The sequence below is a fragment of the Chamaea fasciata genome, unplaced genomic scaffold (assembly GCF_029207755.1).
Source record: "Chamaea fasciata isolate MVZ Bird 193981 ecotype frontalis unplaced genomic scaffold, bChaFas1.0.hap1 SCAF_2, whole genome shotgun sequence".
NCBI classification, from domain to species: Eukaryota; Metazoa; Chordata; class Aves; order Passeriformes; family Sylviidae; genus Chamaea; species Chamaea fasciata.
The window spans coordinates 81,182,815-81,203,902 of record NW_027094087.1 but is presented as its reverse complement, the minus strand read 5'-3'; positions in this window follow the sequence as shown (position 1 = coordinate 81,203,902).

Sequence of the window (21,088 nt, the reverse complement as noted above, 5' to 3'; positions counted from 1 at the left end):
TGCAATAGCAGCGATCAGGGTAGAGCAGTGAGGTCACATTAACATCGCATTAACAACATTAACAAAGTTAATAAATAAAAGACAGTAAAGGAAAAAACACAGTTTTACTTTTTTCATTTCCCTCTGAATTATGTGGTAACTTGAGAGTAATTTTTTCTATATCAATTATCTAAACTCTTATGCTTGGTGATGAAGAGCTCTATGAACAGAACAACTGTTGCATACAGATCTCATACAGATTCCTGGCAGACACTCAGTAAAGCAATCTAATGTGCAGTACAGATAACATTTAAATTTTTTAAGACTGAAACATTTAACTTTTTTAGTGACTGGGAGATAAAAAGAAATATTTTACCACTAGGATGAGACCTGGGTCATAATATGTAATGGTGCGGGAGAAATATTCTGCTGTATGTGTTTTGGATAGCCTGCCTTCCTCACCTGTGTTTTTGGAAGACACAGCCAATTCAGCCTTTTTCAAAATCATGCCTACATTTGCTCTCAGTGCAAAATGCTTTCAGAATTATGTACTTTGTACTGGGTTGTCTTTGTTTATGAATTCTGGTCTGACTTACACAATTCTGGGGTTTATTCTGGGTGCTGAACCCTTGGCCCATGTTTTGGCTGCAGGGATGTACTGTGGCTCACTCATGACCCTGCTCTGGACTTCTGCAACTGCATGATTGTCTGTTGAACATGTGACATGGAGTGAGCTCCAGGAATTGCATGGAAGGGAGGGAGATTTCTAAATCAGAGTAGCCAAAACCTGCTAGAGCGTGTGTAAATGTACACACACATATAGAGTGTATATATATAAGTATGCGTGTGCCCACATATATATAAATATATGTATAAATATTGAGAGAGAGAGAGAGAGAGAGAGAGAGAGAGAGAGAGAGAGAGAGATGTAATGCTTAGGATGGCTCTCTTCTGCCCTCACTCTTATTATTCCTTCACCTTTAACAATGCTGAGGAATGTTTTTAGAGATCCCAAAAGTGGATGGGAAGGCTAGAGAACAAGAATTTGTGACAGTGTTGCAGAATTTGTACCTACAGACCGCCCCAAGCCAACACACCTGCACACAGTCACCGACATGACTGTGCCTTACACACAGACCTCTTCTTTCTCATCCAGAAAATGGACTGTGGAAGTTTTACTTGGTCAGTAGAAAAAAGAAGTTCCCAGGACTCGGCACAGACCATTTCTTGCATTCTGCTGCCTACACTGAACAGAAGTGATTCCCAGTTCCAGTTCTTTAAATTATATTGCCAACCATCACCAGCTGTTCCTCATGAGTACAGCAAAAGTTCTCATTTCTTAAAATAGTCTGGTCATGTAAAAGCTGTGCCCTTAGCCTTGGTCAGGCCATCCTAACTGGTGCCTCATCACTGTTTTGGAGAATAATATTTGGTCCAGGCCAACCTGCATTATGGACAATAACATGGTAGTGGCAGGCCTGTGCCACTGATCTGTCTAGTCAGGATGAGGAATTAAGCCCAAGTTGAGCATCTGACATGAAGAAGAGCCTTGAGACCATGGAAAATACATGTTCTGCCCCGGATTATGTTCAGAAGCAGACAAGAAACTTGGGAGGTGGCTGGGTTTTGTGGTCCCTGAGCACGGGCACAGCTCTACTGTGGGAATTTGAGCTTGTGAGAAGGCAAGTGTTCATGATTGGCCATGCAGTTATAGGTAACATCAGAACAAAATGAGTGCACAGAGACCAAGAAAACAGAACACAGCTGCCTCTTACACAGGCTGAGGAGAGATAAAGAGTGCTATGTTGACGTAACCAAAGTGTTCTCTGTGCATCTCCAGCAGGGGCAGTGGCAGTGCTTTGCTGCTGTTCGCTTAAGCCTTCACCCACAGTTATCTGCCCTTTGGCTATATTCCAGAATTTCCGTAGGGAATTTCAATACTGATTTATTACTGCATGAAGGGTTTAGCAATCAGGCAACACACAAATCACATATTATCTTTTACAATTATATTAAAAGCTTACAGGAATTAAAATAAAGATTGAAATCATTTAGCAGCATTCACACAGTAACAGTTCCCCAAAGATCAGAACAGGCAATCAAACATTGGCAGGAAATAAATAGTTAGGCAGGTGGCCAGCATAGATAACTTGGCTCATCAGTATTCAAGCAGGAACAGACTTTGCATTATTAGTCAGCCTAATTTCCCCCTCCACATCACAACCACCTCCAACCCCAGCCTCTCTTCTATCCTTCACTTTATCCTCCTTTTAGGTGGAGTTGCACCCTGAAGAATCCCATGCTAGGTCTTTTAAGTGGTGTTGGAAGAGGCAGACAAGCTGTTTCAATTAATATGTTTATCAGGATGACCTGGAAATTAGTTGAATTCAAATAAAGAAGTTTATGCACCCGCATTAAGCAGTTTGTGCTGTGCTGAAAATGGTGTGAAATAATTTCTGTGTATAAGACAAATAGGCTGGGCTGGCTGTTTTACATGCATGAATATAGTGTGAGCAGGTTCAAGATGATCACAAGGAAGAAATAAGTTTTGCCAATATTTCCTTCTAACTTAAACATTGACCCATCAACATTGTGTACATCTAGCTTCAAAGCAGAACTTCTTAAATTTGCTAAACAGCCTCTGGAGATCCGCAGAGAGGAATCAGGTCTGGTTGTCTCCAAAAACTTCCCTCACTTCTATGGTATCATGCAGATCACTTATTTGGGCGTCCAGCCTGTTCACTGCAGCAGTAAGCTTAGTGCTTTGTGAAGACTTTCTAAGATAAAGTGGGTCCTCTTCCCAGGAGTTCTTCTTTGTAAAATAGTCAACATATACCTCAGAAATTCAGAGGTAGAAAACTTGTCTTAATGTGTCCCACAGACATATGTAAAAGTGAAATCTGATTCCCTTTGGCTCTTCACACTTCTTTCTCCTTGACATTCTTAGTCATGCATGACCCATGTTTTGGGAGAACAGTTAAAAGAGCTTTCACCCTTCTATATATTCCACTTATTTTATTTATAGTCTGTGATTTGAGTGTTTCCTAGGAATGGGAGAACCATGCTACCATGGTAGCGTGTTGTATTGTACTGAAACATCCAGCTGCCTGATTCTCTGACTAGTAGACCGTTATACAAAAAGAGGCCTCTAGAAACCCCACAAACTGGGTGAAAGAGTGTGTGAGAGACTGGACTGCTTAATAACCTAAGCAATTGGCCTCTTAAGTGCCCAGGTGCAGAGGGCAGTGCACGCTCATTACAGGAGGCTACAGCTGGGTGTTAGAAAAGGTAAGGGAGAAGGCTGGTAAGAGGCAAGTCCCATGCGGCAGGATAGTGCTTTTTATCATGCCAGTATCCTCCCTTACGTAATGGCTCAAGTATGAAAACTCCCCTCCAGGGAAGTATATGGACATTCACATGCAGCCTGAAGGTATTTGCCCCTTCTGATGGTTTATTGTTGACTCAGCTGTGCTGACCAGAGAGGCAGCTGTAAGGTCTTAAACCACCAAAGACTCCTGAAGTGTGCCATGATCCACAGATTTACATCCTTGAGTGTGAAACTCCAGAAATCCTACCTTCATGTCCCAGGGAAAGTGCCTGTGCATTCCCAGCTGAACCTGAGCACATATAAATCCAGTAGATGCTCTTTTGTGGGTTTCCCCCACCCCTGATGGATCAAGACAGACCATCGCTTTGACCAAAAGACTTTGAAGTTGCAACAATCAATTCTTGTGGCAGGATCCAACAAGGCATGACTATAGACCTTTCTACTCTTATTCTTTCTTTTTCCTATTTCTTTCTATCTCTATGTCTATCTGTCTCTCTACCTCACAATTACTGTTAAATGAAAATCTGTATTATTGACTTCAGCATATGGTCTCATTTGCACCTTACTTCAGGCAGTGGCATCTCTCTAATAATTTTAATAATTGGATCTGAACACACTGTTAAGGGAAAAAAAATCTCATTAACTGAAAGAAATTTACTTCTTTCTTTTTTCCTCCAAATTTAGATATCTAAGGCAAGGCTGACACAGAGCCTGAATTCTTCCTAAAGCTGGGTGAACATAACCTATTCTTTAAAAAGGACTGGTAAATATCCAGATTTTTGAATGGCTTTTTGACCTGGATTCACAAATGAAGTATTTGCCATGGGAAGTTTCAGTCCCTGCCCTCAAAGCTGTTTATTTATTTGACATCATTGAGAAATCATGATAGGAACTGATACAGCAATCCATATAAATAGATTAGTCCACAGGATGTAATGAGAAGTCTTGGGCTGATGTGGAAACTATATTTCCATTAAAGTCTCCAGTTAAAAGAGAGAGACTTCACACACCACAGTTCTTCTGCTGGTTGAAAATACCTATAAATTTCCAAAGAGTCAGGTCACAGTTTCGGTTTTGGGGCAATACCTTACCTGTCAGCTACCATATTGCTACTGAATGATTAGGAAATGTTGGAAGGTACAGGGGTGCAGTCTGAAAATGGGATGTATACAGTGTTGAGGAATTTTTAAGGTACCACTAGAGTTCAATTAAACACATATGTATGTTTAACTAGAAAAGAGAAATGGTTAATGAACAATGCATTGGCCAGAGCTCTACCAGTGTATGCAGTTCTACATGGAGTCTCCACAGATGTGTCGTAAGCAGATGCCTTATGAGCTTTTGCATCAGCAGTAATCCTGATAGTGGTTGCATGTAGCACGTCAGCCCAGCTGTGGGTCTGTCCCCCAAGCCCAAGCTTGCACCCCTGAATATTCCCATTCCAGGATAGTTTATAACCCAATGGTGAGGTTGTTTCTCATCTCATCACCCACGGAACCCTTTTTCCCCTTGCAAGAAGTTCATCTGTCTCTGGCATTCCTGCTTCCAGAGCGGTTAACCGTTTCTTGCAGTTAGGCCTTACAGCCCTGTATTCCAGATCATTAATTGGCCGCAAATTACCCTATTGAGCAGTTACAATTAGGTCTTCCCCTTCAACAGTCAGATTTCAGAGACCAGACCATGCAGTGGAGGGTGAAGATCATTTAATGTGTTTTCTCTTAGAAGTTATATCTCAAAATTCCCTCCCTGTCCAAGCTCTGCCACCTATTGCTTTTAGTCTGTTTAGGTTTTGGTGGCATCCACAGAAACTCAGCATGGCTGAGTCATTACCTGTTTGATGTACCCAGCTGATGTAACTGTTTGTAACCCTTTGGACACCTTTAGCTATTTGCAAAGAGACTATGACAGCATAACACATGCAGCTAAAAAGTATATAGCAATTATTCATTGCTTGGCATGTACAGGTCTTAGCTACCTAATAAAGAGCTAGTCTAAATATTACTGTGCTTAGCCTTCACCCTTTCCCATGTGACACTCTTGAGACTCCAGGGAGAGTTTTCTCCAGTTTTCTCATTTTCTCATGAAGTCAAGGCACAGAAACAGGAAGACAAGAGAGAGATAGCCAGAGATCGATAATGTGGTCAGATCAGGAAGATCCCAAGTACGGTAAAGGCACCAAGGTTGGTCCATAATGCTTTCTGGATTTCATCTCTTCCTGAGTTCTCTTTCACCACCTTCTTCTTCCTTCAGAGTTTTTTTTCTTTTCCACATTGGCATTTTTTCCTTCAGAATCTTTGAACCACTTACAGGCCCAGCTTCAATAATTCTACCTCCACTATCATCTTTACCTTTCTTGTCTCATGCGGTTCCACTCTGCAGATGTTGTTACAGTTCTTTCTTCCAACTTAGCAATTTCGTCAGAAGTCTGAGCTAGGTTTCTCTACCAGAGGTAAGCCTCAGATTCTTGAAACACAGTCAGCTGAAATCCTGTGAGGGAGGAAAAGTTGTATGAAGGAGATACATTAATAAAACATATATATATATATATATATATATATATATATATATATATATATTTAATGGAACTTGTAAGAATTCAGAGAGAAGCTGCATGCATTAAGTGCTGTGTGTAGTTAAATTGTCTTTCCAGAGACTTGCCTTTTTCTTTTCTCCCTATGAGAATTTTATGTTAACCATAAAGTGAAAAGTCAGAGGCAAAATGAAGAGAACTGCAGCATGTTAGGAGTCAGACCTTTTACATAGAAAGCAGATTATTTACTTATTCTCTCTCCCTCCCTTCACATTTTCAATCAAGCTGCCTGAAATGAATGAACACTGAGCAATCAAAGTGTGAATGCCTGTGTCTGTGTCCATTCATGCATATTAAGTTCTGAACCAATAGGCCAGTTCTTTCCAAATTTCACAAAGAAACATTGGTATCCCTCTCTCTGCCCACTCCTCTGCCCAAGCTCCATATGGGAGATGCTTGAGAAGGGAAGGTGGTAATGGCCTCTGTGAGGGAAAGGGTCTGTGTACCTATCCTGGAAAGAAAGTATTTCAGGTGCCAAAAGAACTTCTCCCAGTTTTCTCATTTTCTTATGAAGTCAATCCACCCAAGGCACAGAAACAGGAACACAATCTTCTTTGGTTGTGACACTGCCTCTTCTGCTCCAGTCTGCTGCTTAGTGCTGACGTGAAGAGGGAACAGTGAATGCCCAGTCACCTGAAAATCTCATACTTCATTAGGCATCAAAGTATCTAATCACTAATCTGCAAAACTCTTTGAAACCACTCTCATCTGGTTCTGTTGCTCAGAGAACTCTGTACGTTCACCATTGCTGCAGTGTGTGCTGTATATGCTGATATACACCTCTCTTGCAAATGCCATGAGTTTTGTGTTCTCTCAGAACCTAGCACACTCTCAGAACCTAGCGCACTCCTGCTTTGTTACTGTCTTCTGTAATATGGTGCTGCTTGTCATTTTTATTTTGTGAGAAAGATACTAAAAACACAATGCTATCACATCCTATTAATGAATATTCAGTGAATCTAAATAGAATGGAAATAAAAGGAGTACTCATATAAGGCGGCCATATCTACCTGAACAGAAAGAGCTAAATATGAGGAATGATAGACAAAAAACTATTTCACAGATTGTTCCTTTTAGTTCCATACACTACATTTCTGCCAAGCTCAGAGCATAGGGAGAGTGATTTGATAACCAATGGAAATTCCCAACAAAATCATGTGATTCGATTCTGGTTTGGTTTAGGTCATATCCCAGTGCTTCACCAGAGTTACTGGATAGGATGTGGGATGAAGGGTTTCTGCATTGTCCAACCATACAGGAAAACTATGAATTTTATTTTTTTTGTTGGTGATGCAATTTCAGAGTATTAATTTTTCTCAGGACACTGCAGTTTCTTCCTTAGAAATATTAGGGCTGTGGTTCAGTCCAAGTCTTTGGCAGTGCTGAGCCTTTCTGGAAATGGTCACCAAAACACATTTTTTTAAAGAAAGCTTTGTTCTTCAGGATCCAAAATATAAGATCTAAATATGAAAACAGGTATGATGATACAATTTCTTCTTTAACTTGCTCCCACATGATTTGATAATGTCATTGTGTAATGTTGTCAGTTTTAATAGTTGTATGCTCAAGAGGTATATCTGGTCCCTTCGTGGTTCAGAGTGTAATGTTATTTACACTAAAACAATGTCAGCTTTCATTTAGGGAACAGTTAAAAGAGCTATAAATTATAGATGTGAGAATTAAACAAAAATTTAAAATAAAAATGTATATTTTTATGAATAGAGGGGGGAGTTCTAAAAATTCTTCTCCTGAATAAAATATTCTACCTTTACAGTGAAAAACTTAGTGTTGTAATCCAAAGGATAAACTAAAATTCATGGATGGTATTGGAAACAGATGTAGTAGCCAATATTAATTGTCCCAGGAAAAGCAAACTCCAGAGGGAAAGAAACACCCTTGTGCTGTGAATGATTTAGACATTAATGAGTCTGTGTTCATTAGCAGTGATGATTGTTAGCACTTAAGACAGCATAAAACATCAATGTCTCCTTTTAAAGACACACATAAAGCAGACAAATTCTACAGCAATCATAGTTGAATGAAAGTACTTAAAAGTGAGTAACAATCAAATCAAGCAATGACTTTGGATTTCTTTTTTTCTTGGCTAGCTGTTCTTGTGCTCTGTAACCTAATATCACTGACAGCCGGCTTTTAATGCAGACAAAAGATTCCTCATGAATACTGAGTTGACATTTAAAGTCTTATGATCACTCAATTTAGGGAATATGTTTGTACATGAAAATTCAGCTGACATATAACTGAAAAAATCTGCTGAAGTAAGATAACTTTAACTTCCTGAGCACAAAAATAAGGCAAAGATATTACTCTATGTTTTTGAAATTACCTAGGCTCTGTAAAAGTTACATAAATGAAGTATTCAATCCACAGTTCTTGAATCATCAGTCAGCATTCCCAAGTGCAGAAGTGAACAAGACCAGAGTATGAATTATGACACCACTGGAGTGAAACATTTAATGAGAAAATGCATGTTTGAAAGATACCAATCAGCTTGCTAGGCCAGTCTTTACCTCCTAGTTTGTAGTAGTTCCAATGATGTGAGAATTTTCACCTTGTATCATTCTTGTTTTCTAAGTCCTTTGTCATAAAAACCCTTTTTTATCTTCATTTTGTTAAAGTTGCAAAAATAGGATTTAGCTGTTACAAACACACCTTAGGCAGAGTTTAGAGTTCTAATTAACATCTACAAGACCTTTCTAATTACTACCAAAAGCCACTAAAGCTTTGTAAGTTATCCCTGGTAACATTCAAGGTCGGGTTGGGCTGGGCTCTGAGCAACCTTATGTACTTGAAAGCATCCCTGTTCATTGCAGGGAGGTTGGGCTAGGTAGCTTCCGACCAGAACTGTTCTGTGATTCTGATTCTGAGCTCCTTGGTACCTTATCTTAAAAAAAGCATTCTGTCTCCTGCTTCTGAATATGAAGAGCAGCATGTCACTTTTCACAGCACTGAGCATTGTTGGTGATGAAGGCTGAAAATATTCCATCCACTGCTCCATGAGGACTCAATTCAGTTATCACTTCACCGCAAACTTGCTGCTGTGGTTCAGCCTGGTATGCAGTGAAATTTGCTGTTTCTTTGAAGTGATGCTGTTTGTTATAACAGACATTAACATGCAGGATGTGGGTGACCTGTGTTAGATATTCTGCGGCTGAGAGGCTGCAGGGTCACTTGTGCCAACTTTCCAGAGGAAACCGAGGTGAGCAGGCTGAAGGCCTTGATATACTATGGGAATTCTTGAACTTACCTGTGGAAGCTGTGCAGGAGCACTGCATTGGCAGCTCTGCTTCAAGAGCTGGTTATATATTTCATCCAGTAACAGCGAAAACAATACTTCACATGTATTCTTCTGCATCCTAAAACAACACAAAGCCAATGGATTAATTTGTCACTGTATATATATATTTATACACACACACACACATATATGCCTTGTATATACATATTAGCTTTGTACATGTGTGTATATAGATACACATATATTAAACTGGTGTCCTCCTTCAGAAGACATTCCACTTGTACATTTTTGCTAGATGGAAATGCCTCTGGGTAGCCTGGAGTTCTGTGTCTAAGCCCTGGAGGTAGGTGACCTCTCAGGCACGCCCACGTCCTTGCATACCGTGTCATGCCTCCTTCATAGTCAAAATAGAAAAAGCAATCCTTTTTCTATATGCACCTGTGTATAATTTTGTTTCCTTATGCCTGCATGAGTACTAAGAGAGTCATTAGATCTACTCAGAGCTTTCAAGATATATTTGGTGAGAAGTCCCATCTGACTATTACTTATGTGCAGAAAGAGTTGCAGAATATTTGAAACATAAATCTAGAGTTGAAATTTACCTTTACCTTTGTGTCATGCAGAAAGCCAAATGACTGTGTTTATAGGTATGACATTTTAAGGAAAGGAAAATCAAAAGATAAGAGAAATATATCTGGATAATCATGTTCTTTATGGTGCTGTACGTTTATGTAAATATGTCTTTGAAATTAGAAGGATGTTGGTTTGTATCAAATTGCTGACTTGGCAAGAGCATCACTTTTATTCTGGTGATATCATCAGTGAAGAAGCAGTGCATCTACAGTAATAATTGACCTTTTCTGTTTTCCCCTTTTTAAAAAACCTGAAGGTGTATTTTTCTTTTATTGCTGAAAATGCATTTGCTCTTTGTGCTAAAAAACCCTGTGTCCATTAGTGAATCAAGGGCAAACAGTTTTCTTCACAAGTCATCCTCATAGTACATGAAAGATCAAAGGACATCAAAAAGCCAGAGGAATTCAGTCCTTTGGCTTGTGGCATTTTTGTTGCTCGTATCCTGCCAACTGCTTAAAAATATGGTTAATTTTAAGTGTGGAAGTGGTTTTACTGACTCATGTATTTTTGAATTCATTTTTAAAAGACTTTTATTTAAGCTTAGGTAGGACTGGATTAAAATTTAAATTTTAGTTCTCACATCTGATATGCACAGATTATTCTGGGCATCTTTATACACAAGTAACATTTTGAGCCAACCCTTTAACTAACAAAAGTCAACCTGGTACAGTTTGACTTTGATTGAATGGTACTATTTTACGCTAGCTGTGATCAAACTATTTTGTTTTGTTTACAGCAGAGCCAATTTTTGGTGGATTTGGTTGAGAGATTCTGTGGGTGAAAGCACAAAACAGTGTGGAAACAATTTCCTTGTCAGACAGTATTTTAGGAGACAACCCGCAGAGTTCTGCAGAAAGAAACAGCAGCAATAAAACTGAAATGCAGTCTATTTGCCACTCTGTTTTGACTAAACCATAACAAAATACAAGATAAAATAAAAATATTTGGATGGAAAGAATGTCATTAAGAAAGATTCTCATGACTAATCTTGTATATGCATTTATCTGAAAATGAAAGAAGAGGTTCTTGCTTTAGAAGTATATACACAGCCACTGACATGTTATCAAACACATGTACCCATAAATATGAAAATATTGAATTTATGAGGCACCTACATAAACATTCCTGAAAAATTATGACACGTATAAAAAGAGCAGAAAGAGAAGGAAAATATTTCAAGGCAAGAAATGTCTCCACAGATATCATAGCTCTGAAGTGACACCAAGATGACAAGAAATGGCCTATATAGTTAAAGAGGTATGGCATCTCTCTGGAGAGGCAGGGATTTTTTTTACAGACGGAGACAATTACTAAAGAAGAAAGAAGTGAGATTTTCTTAATTTCCATCTCCCAAATGACATGTTGGTATTTCTGGGACATTGTTTTACAGTAACTCTTTTTTAAAATTATTTTTTTAATTTAAGAGAATCTTACACCAAAATTTTTCAATCTTTATTTTTCATGCTCAGAAACATTGAATAATTAATAGTTCATCTGTTACTAGTACAGTGCAGTTTGTAGCACTAGCTGTTTCCTGGGACAACATGTGGTTTATTCCCAGATTAAGGTAGTCAAAATATGGGGCAGGTCTTAAGGGAACAAGTAGTTTTAGGCTTCATGTTTAAAATAAGAAAAAGCATTGGAAAACATGTGTTTTAAAGATGGAGGGGAGAATGGAAAAGAGGAAGGAAATTAATTTAGGGACAGAATCATCCAGAATCAATTTGGTTGGAAAAGACCTCTGAGATCATCGAGTCCAACCTATGACCCAACACCACCATGTCAACTAGACCATGGCACTGAGTGCCACATCCAGTCTTTCCATAAATATCTCCAGGGAGGATGACTCCTCTGCCTTCCTGGGCAGCACATTCCAATGTCTAAACACCTGGTCTTGAACTTCATGCTGTTGGTCTCAACCAATCTATCCAGCCTGTCCAGAGGGACAGGTCAGTAATGAAATGGGGAAAGACTGCATCAAAAGGAAATCAGAAAGTTAAGAATTACTGTCACTAATGGCTAGTAAAGGGAGGCATGACCAGCAACTACATTACATCTTATCCTACGAAGAAAGTCTCCTTAGCTTAATTTGATAGCCTAAAATTTTCAGGCATAGTTTCTTCTCTCACAAAAAAGTCTTATTGATAGAACTATCTCAGAGGGTAACAAGAAGCACAAATCATCTGGAGTCCCCCAGCAAACCCGTTGTTTGTAGTCTTTCTTGAATCTTTCTTTACTCCAGTTTATTAAGCTAATTCTGACTGAAGGATGACTCACAGTGAGACACTGAAGGAAATATGCAAGTAAAGCAAACTGAAATAGCCTTGCCTCTCCCTGTTCTCCAACAGATGGAAGGAGAGACCTTTACATTTCCTGGTGCAGTGGATCCCAGTCAGCATGTACAGGTCTCCACAATGTTCAGGATAGACAAGTCCCAAGTGAGATGTGTTCCAATGCCATTCCAGGGATGACATATGCTAGCACTGCTGCTGGAGGTGGATTTCATACAGAAAGGCTCTGCTCTAAGGAGGAAGGCAATGGGGCTTTTGAAAGCCATGCACGAACATATGGCAAAATGTTTTGACATTGTAACAGTTAGAAAAAGGGAGCTTTGAGACTTACTAAACCATGAGGAAATCAATCAAGTCTAGCAAGATAATGGTTATGACTGAAAGATTTGAAGTCTATAAATATAATGGGGGAAAAAAGAAGAAAAACAGAACAGTGATATTAGGGGGGAAAAGAAGGCATTTTGGAGAGGCTATGCCTGAAATGATGCCTGAAATTGCCAGGAAAATGTGTCCAGGGGCTCCCAACCTGGACAAAAGGAGAAAAGAACAAGGGGAGCAGTTTTGGTGGGGTTAATGGTCAAAACAATGGGAGCAAATGGCATTGGTAAGGTAAAGAAAAAGTAGAGTGACAAGATCAGTGATCATGAAACCAAAATAAATAAAAAGGAAAAGGGATAATTGCTTACTTTCATTGTTGATATTAATATTAGCACTTAGAACTAAACAAATTTTTCCTGTCATTGGCATGGGTATGTGGTGAAAAAGCACACAATGGCCTAAGGGGTAGGTTGCACTGGGGTGGGAAATCCTTTCCATGTCTTTGGCCAGATGCTGGGTTTGCCTCAGCTACACTCTAACCGCTGTAAAACCTGAGAATATCCGCATTGGCTGATGAGGAAACTGGTGTTCTAGCCCTGCAGTGTGGGGCTGCCTAGGTCATGAGACGAGGAGGAAGAAAAATACCCAGCTCTAGCACTACTCTTAACCTCAAATTTCCCTTTTGTGTGTGTTCATGCTACACTTGGAGCGGGAGAACTATTTCCACACAGCCCAACCTACATCAGCCTCAGTGCAAGACATGCTGCAAGTCCAGTAACCGAGTGTACTTTGCACTGACTCCTCTGTTCCCTCCAGTCTGCTGATGTGGCTATGTCACCAGATGTGCCAGCTGTCAGGAACATGTTTTTATTGCTGGGTTTCACTGTTGTAAAGTGGCTGCTGCCATGGACAGGAGGAGAAGGGAGTCTAGAGGGAGCTGCCATTGCCTCTTGCTGTCCTTATGCTTCTGGTGGCTCCTGCTGCATTCCAGGCAAAATGGTCCTACACCACGGAAACGCCAGAATAGTGTTCCTCAGCTCCAGACAGCAGTGCAGCACAAGTGTCCAGCCAAGGTCATCTCAGCATGGGGCTGACTCTGCTCTACAGCTGGCAGCCCACAGCTGATGTGGATTTGGGCTCCCTGTGTGGACTGAGAAGAGAGAAAATTCTATGGGCTGCAAGACAGTCGTGCTGGAATGACTGGCAGCAGGGACAAGATGATCAGGATTATTTTTTAGCAAAAAGCAAGCTGTAGAAGCTAGAACAAAGACTGGATTGGCTGCAGGCAATGTTTTTGGCTTCTGTTATTATCCCCTCCTGCACTTGTACTTTCTAATGTACCATAAGCACTACATATACATATGCAAATTAATAATACAGCATAAACCTCTTTCTGCCCTCTTTCTCCTCTACCTTAGACTCCATCTTTTTTTGTTCCTCCTCCAAAATCTGAAGTGGACATAACAAACCATTTTCCAGACTGTGGAAACAGCCTAAGCCAATGCCTTGATAGTACTGACATGGCTTTATACCTGCTGAGAATTTGGCGAAAGAGTTGTTTATTCATAATTAGCTTTTTGTTTGGAGTTGGACAAATATGCTAGGAAAAAAAACCCCATAGAAATACATATTAAAATAGCCACATGGAATGTATCTCTTGTCCCTAAAATATTCTAACAAGTAACAAAGAGACATCTTGATTTCCTACACATTTCTTAACCTTTCTTTGAGTCAAATGGGCAACTGGGTAAAAAAGATAAATATTTTAATAATTAATATTCTGAATGTTTGATCACTTGTGGCTGGATTTATTAAAAAAATCTGCTCATCTTGAATCAATTGCTAATTTCTGAACTATTTTTTCTGTATTTGGAAATGGTAATCTTCATAATTATTACTTAAATAATTTATTATCAGTTTCATATCCGAAACAGAACTGTTTCCTAAATTTCCATTCTTCTTAGAGACTTCTCAATCCCAGATATTACAAATCATATATAACTAAGAAACTTTCAGGGCTAGAAAACATTTGGATGAATAGCTAATTAAATTAGCATCAGAAAGAGATGCTGACAATCTAGCTGTATTTGAAATCTAAGGCTGCCGGCCTAATGCAGCTTTAAAAACTCTGAAATTGCAAAGGCAATTTCCGTTGCTTACAGCAGGTGGTAGTATGTGCTATTAAAATAAAATATTAACTTCCAAGAAGGACTGCGGCTTAGTTAATAAGAACATGAGTAGAATGGGCAAGAAATCGACTGCTGTAAACGCGTTAAAAGCTTGTAGATTAAAAAATTGAGCATTTATGACTTCTTTTTCTTCAACACTTCCTGTTTCTCTGCCACAAGACTACAGCACTAACTTCTTGTGGGACATTTATGGACATGTTAAAGACAGATTACCAAAAATAATTCAAATTGCATAACTCTTACAGAGTTGTCTTCATCCACACATCTCACTGTCTTTTAATTCCACAGCCGCTTATATGAAGACAGACATGAAGTACTTTAAAACAAGATCTAAATGGAATTTAAGTAGGTAAAAGCAAACTGGTAATTCTGATAATCCACCTAAGACTGGGGTGAGTGGAATTTCTAGTCTCTACTTCAGAGTCCACTAGGGCCCAAGACTGTTTTTTCTGTACATGTGCCCTAAGATCAGTTGGGACTAATCCCAAAATCACTGGGACTAGAGTCTAGATGTCCCTACGGCAATACCCCTGACCCAATATGTATGTATAAATGATGCATACAGTCATACAGTCATACTTCAGACAGATTTGCATCTTTCTGTCCTCATGCCCTTGGGAGAGAGCCTCCACAAGGCCATGAATTCCTGTCTTGGAGACAACGTATGAAAAGCAGGGGATGCGGTACCTGCTCCTATTGTCAGAGGTAATTTTTTATGGGTGTGAACATGGGTTTCCCACACTGGGTGTGAGATGCTGTGATCACCTGCAGCTCCCCCTGCACAGCTACTTTCTGTTTTCCTTTGGGTAGGTGAATTTTGATGTCGCCTTTCAGATTGCATTCTAGAGGTAAGATGAGGGGTAGTATAATAAATGGGTCATGAGAATCAGCAAGATGTCTACCAGCTTCTGGGCTGCAGTTGATTCTGGGTGAAGATAGCAGCAGATATTTAGGGCAAGTTTACCCTTAAAATTATAGTTGCCATGGCATTTCAAATGCCTACAAGAGTGATAATGCAGTAAACATATTGTCGAACAGCTCATAGGCACAGCTGCAAACCTGAGTTCTTTTGTGAATTTTTATAGGTTATTTTTTCAGTCTCTAAAGGCCTTTTTGCCCTCATTTACTACATTAATACAATATGTCTAAAGGTTGTTCCCCTTGTGATATTAGTTTAGCACAGCATGGTCTTTAACTGAGCCATCTTCTTGGAGTCTGTACAGTTATTTGCAATTATATAAAACCAGCAGTTAATTTAGAAAAGTAATTTTTCTTCTCACAGAAACTTCTAATTAAGGTGTTGATATTTCTCAAAATAATTTTCTGGCTTTCAGTTCCCCTCAAACATTGCAAAGGTAGGACCCATCAGATCTTTGAGTTAATGTCAGGGGACAAAATAATAAAGAGCTTCAAAGGTACCTGAGAGCACAGGTTCTTTATAAGCCATGTCCATCCTTTTGTGCCATTGGTTTAGCGCAACTGAAATATTTTTCCTCAGACAATGTGTTTCCACTGTAAAGTGGAGAAGCTTTTTTGTCTTTTTCCACCTTGAAGGCTCATTTTTAAAGCCAAACAAGTCCATACCTTTTCAAATTGCAATCCTCAAAAGAGCAAGATTTCCCTTCAATGAACAGGATCTTAAAAATTTCAGTGTCAGCTTTCGTTGAAGGTGGGCAGTTAGTCTGACATCCTTTCATATTATACTGACCTACAGCGACCCCATCATTTCCATACTCCCTTGAGCAAAAGTTAACACTTATACCAAGCTGTGTTAAGGGACCTTGATTGCAAATATCCACTATGAATTTAGCAGAAACACTCTTGGCTTGTGCATTACATAAAATTTCAATCCAGGAGCAGAGACAGATTAAAGAAACCATAATCAACTGTGAATTATCTGCGGGTTGTTTATCCGGTTCCTGATTAATTACTCCATTAATCCTTGCAAAGAGAGTGAGCTAACTCAGTGCAGAGCGAATTTCTGTGAGCTGGGCCTCTAAACTCAAGTGTGGTGCCATATGAATCTCGCTGTGTGCGTGTGGAAGTATTCCCTTTGCACCGTTTGGAACTCGAGTCAATAACTGTGCTGTTCAGAAACTCCTGAACTGCTGCATGCAAACCAGGCCCTGGCCTCCCTGCACTCATTCCCATTGCTGAGAGCTCTAAGAGTGACACAGAGCCTCCAGAGTGATGCTGCATAAAGCCACTGCAGATCCAGCACGGGCTGGCACAGAGGGAAGGTGGATGAAGTCATGAATATCTGAGGGAAATTCTGCAGAAACACCTTGCATCGTCTTGCTAACAGAATTTTTTTGTTTCTGGTGCAGAATGAGGAAAATGGAACCAACACACAAGTAGCGCTGTATTGAAAGTAGTAAACCCATGTAAAACCAGAAGCTTGATGCAAGGAAGCAACTGTGAAAATAATTTCGGGTCCAACTGGTGATTCAGTGATTATTTTGAACTGGAGTCTACACTGAGGTTTAGAAGCCTCTGCCCAGTGTTGCCAAGCATCCTTATGATCTAGGGTGGTTCACCTGCCTGCTTACCCATCTGTCCTAATCCACTACCCTGGATGGAAGAGAGCTAGTGGTTCTCAGATGCGTCTTCTATTTGTCCAAATGCACTGTGAGTTTCACCTACAGCTGATAAAAAACCTCCTAAAGAGCTGCAGAGACTGCAAATTGCAACTAGGAAACTAAAGCAAAAGTATTACAGAACCTGAACAGTAAAGTTTAAACTTCAGTTATACTCTGGCTTTATAAGTTTTTTTTAGCTTTGGATTTTTGAAAGGTGTGTCTGGGTCTAGCTGAAGGCACGGGCCTGCAGTAAATAGTAAAAGCTTAAAGCTAAATAAGATGACTATATTTGTTGTTTTCAGTTTAAAAAGTCAACATAGTGATGCCTGCAATAGAGATAAAGCATAAGGTAGATTCTGCAATTAAAATCTATTGATTTACAGGACTGATGAGTCCCAGATTTAAACTTCTGATTTTTTTGTGTCTAGCTTCCACACAGCTATTTTTTATGAAGAAATAATTATAAGGAAGATGAAAGGCTTTCCAATCTCTGCCTCCCCAGTGGAAACACTAGTACGAAAGAGGCAGGTAGGTGGCAGTAACAAGTGACTAATACGCTGCTGGATAATTACATCTGCCACAAGCTTATCTCCTAGCACGAAGGGCCTCAAAATTAAAAGCAGGGGGTATAAGACAAGTGTTAGAGATATTGAATTAAGCAGAAGGGAGAAAATAGCCTTTAGAGAGTCAAAGAAACTGTAGGAGTTCAGTTGGGTAATGAAGACGGTGACATAACAGAGAGAGAAGCGTAAAAGTTGTCTTAGGGAAAAACCTTCAGGACCAGAATCTGCATAGGCACAGACATATTTCGGGCCTGTGACACAGATGTGGCAATGTGCTGATTGCAAGGCTCTTTGCCATAATTTGCTAAGTCTAGGAGAGGTGCCTAGGCTTTCAAAGCAGGATGAGAGAGAAGTGCTTTCAGATGTCTGAGGAAGACACTTGTTCTTCTCTGTATAAGGAGCCAAGGTTTCCTGTAAAAGGGTTCAGTAACTCTTATACAAAAGCTTATGTCCCTGATTCAGAACTTCACACAAGGTTTTCTTATTTCATTAACCTAAGCCTTTGTCTAAATGTAGACAGAAGGAGAGGAAATCTCCTTTTTAGCACAATTTGTGTAGTTGCATGTGAAATTTGCAAGTGAGTAATTTGAGCTACAGGCTCTCCATAGTGTGGCACATATTAAAATACTTACTGTCATGTTTTTAAAGTGTTTGAACCACAAGACTGTGGTGTTGCAGGAGGAAGGTCATTGTACGTATCTCCTCTTCAAGGAAGACCATTTTGCTGTGTTGAATGCAAAATTTAGGGCCTTTTTTGTAACCATGGCTATTCTCTCAAAATAGATACCCACTTTCAAAAGGGCATTCCCCACAGTAGACATCAAGTGGGTGAAGATATAGCACTGTAACCCAAGAAAAACATGCTGGGGGTGGGCTTGATCTCCAAAAGTTTTAGCACATTTTTTGATCTTTAGTCCTCTAAACATGAATAACAAATGCATCTTATAAGAAAAGTAAAACATCTTCTCCTCATCTTAAAGGGAAAAAAAATAAAAGATGGAAGGGTATACCAAATTCCCTCTTAAATTCCCAAATGCCTGTTTTTATCAGTTTTTTCTATCCCACTAATAAGTGCAAAGTACAGCCTGTTCTGGTCACCACTGATCTAAACTTGTTTCTAAATAAAAATATCCTGGAAAGTTCTTAAACTGAAGTAACTTGCTGGAATCTGAATATTTTTCTTTTTATTAATCAGAATTCTTTCATTTTAAGACCTGGTTTATAAAAATAATAATAATAAAGAAGCCAAAACAACAAAATCCCCCAAACCACTGATAATTTAAAAAATGTTAAGGTTGCCACTACTTGAAACAATTAATTAGGACAGAGTGGCTTATGAACCATGGCTGGGTGGTTGCAGTCTGGAACCTGGTGCAGAATATACTTGAACTATAGCAAGTAGCCTTACAGAAAATAAGCCACAAAAATACCACAATTCTGAGAGGAATTCCAGCTATGGATTTAGGCTGAGGAGCTTTTCAGGGTCAGAAGTAGATGGAGAATGAAGGCAGACTTGAGTGATAGCAATGGTGATTATACAGATGTCTTGGTGGCTTCTCTCTTCTACCAGAACAGCATAAAAATGTTGTCCCTAAGGAAATGGTGTTTGCACATGCTTACCTCCAAACTCTGGCCAAAGTCCCTAAGATTCTGTATTGGAATAGTCTTGTCCCTTCATATAATACTGTATTGGGTTTACATGGTCCAGTTTTGGTAGTGGAGGCACTACAGGGGTGGCTTCTGTGAGAAGCTGCTGGGAGTTTCCACCACGTCTATCAGAGCCAATCCTTGATGGCTCCAAAGATGAGTGTGCCTTTGACCAAGATGGACTAATTAGAAATGGTGGTAACATGTCTGTGATAACATATTTAAGAAGAAGGAAAAACAAAACGTTGCTCAGTATTGATTGTGGACAGAGAAGGGCAGGGTGAGGACATGTGAGGAGAACAACTCTGCAGACACCAAGGTCAGTGAAGGAGGGGGAGGAGGTGCTCCAGGTGCTGGACCCAGGATTCCTCTGGAGACCATGGTGCAGACCATGGTGCAGCAGCTGTGCCCCTGCAGCCCATGGAGGCCCATGGGATTGCAAAGATCCATCTGCGGCCCATGGAGGAGCCCCACTCTGGAGCAGGTGGATGCCTGAGAGGAGGCTGTAAACCCATGGGAGACCCAAGGTGTGAAGGGCCCTGCTCCCATGCTGGAACAGCCTGTCCTTGGAGGGCTGCTCCCCATGGAAGAGCGACCCACGCTGCAGCAGTTTGGGGAGGGCTGTTTACCTGGGGATGGACTCACATGGCAGCAGTTCACAGGGAGCTGCTGCTCATGAGGTTGGAACCATGTTGGAGAAGGTCACAGAGAAAGAACTGTCTCTCGTGGGAGGGACCCCACAGTGCAGCCGGGGAACAATGGCTCTCCCTGAGCAGCGGGAGAAGCCATGGGTGATGAACAGAGCATAACCACATTCCCTCCCTCCTTTCACAATTGGGGTAGAAGGTAGAGCTGGGAAAGAGGGAGGGGTGGGGGGAAGGTCTTTTTAAGGGCTTATTTTACTTCTCATTATCCTGCTTGGATTTTGTTAGGAATAACTTTAATGCATATTTCTAAGCTGAGCCTGTTTTGCCTGTGATGGTATTTGATGAGTGATCTCTTCTGGTCCTTAACTCATGAATGCTTTGTCACATTTTCTTTCCTCTGTCTGGTTTACAGAGGGGGGTGAGTGAACAGAGCCTGGGTGCCAGGCCTCTGGCCAGCATCAACCTACTACAAATTCACACACAGAAAAGAGCAATGATGCTGTTCATCTACTTTTGATGGGTTGTGGACAGTTTACGTAGGTCAAAAGGCAAGGCATGGATGGAACAAAAAAAAAAAAATAGAGAATCAGTGCAACTGTTGTAAAGAAAACTGAATTTATCTCAACACAAAGGGGATGGAGAGTGACCTTTGATTTGGATGAATGTCAGTGTCAGTCAAATGGATCAACTGGTTGTGTAAATTGCCTTCCCTAAGTAAATCAAAAGGTGTGAATTTCTTCCTAAGCCATCCAGACCAGTAGTGCCTGCACTTTGATTCAAACACATGAGGAAATAGTGTAAAGAAACATCGTTTTCACAAAGGTATTTTGTTTATGCTTGCATTTAATACTTTTCTTTCAGGTCCATCTTGAAATTCTCAAAAGTTGTAATTTAATGCTCAGCCATCAGTCTATTTTTTTTCCTTTTCTCCAGCTTGGTACCAGTTTTTTATACGTATGCTATACTGTGGGAGATAGATTAGACACTCATCGTATCTAGTAAAAATGTGTTCCTGCCAGGAAATAAAGATGTATTGATTACAACTTAGCTGTGCATTGTTGTACTTAC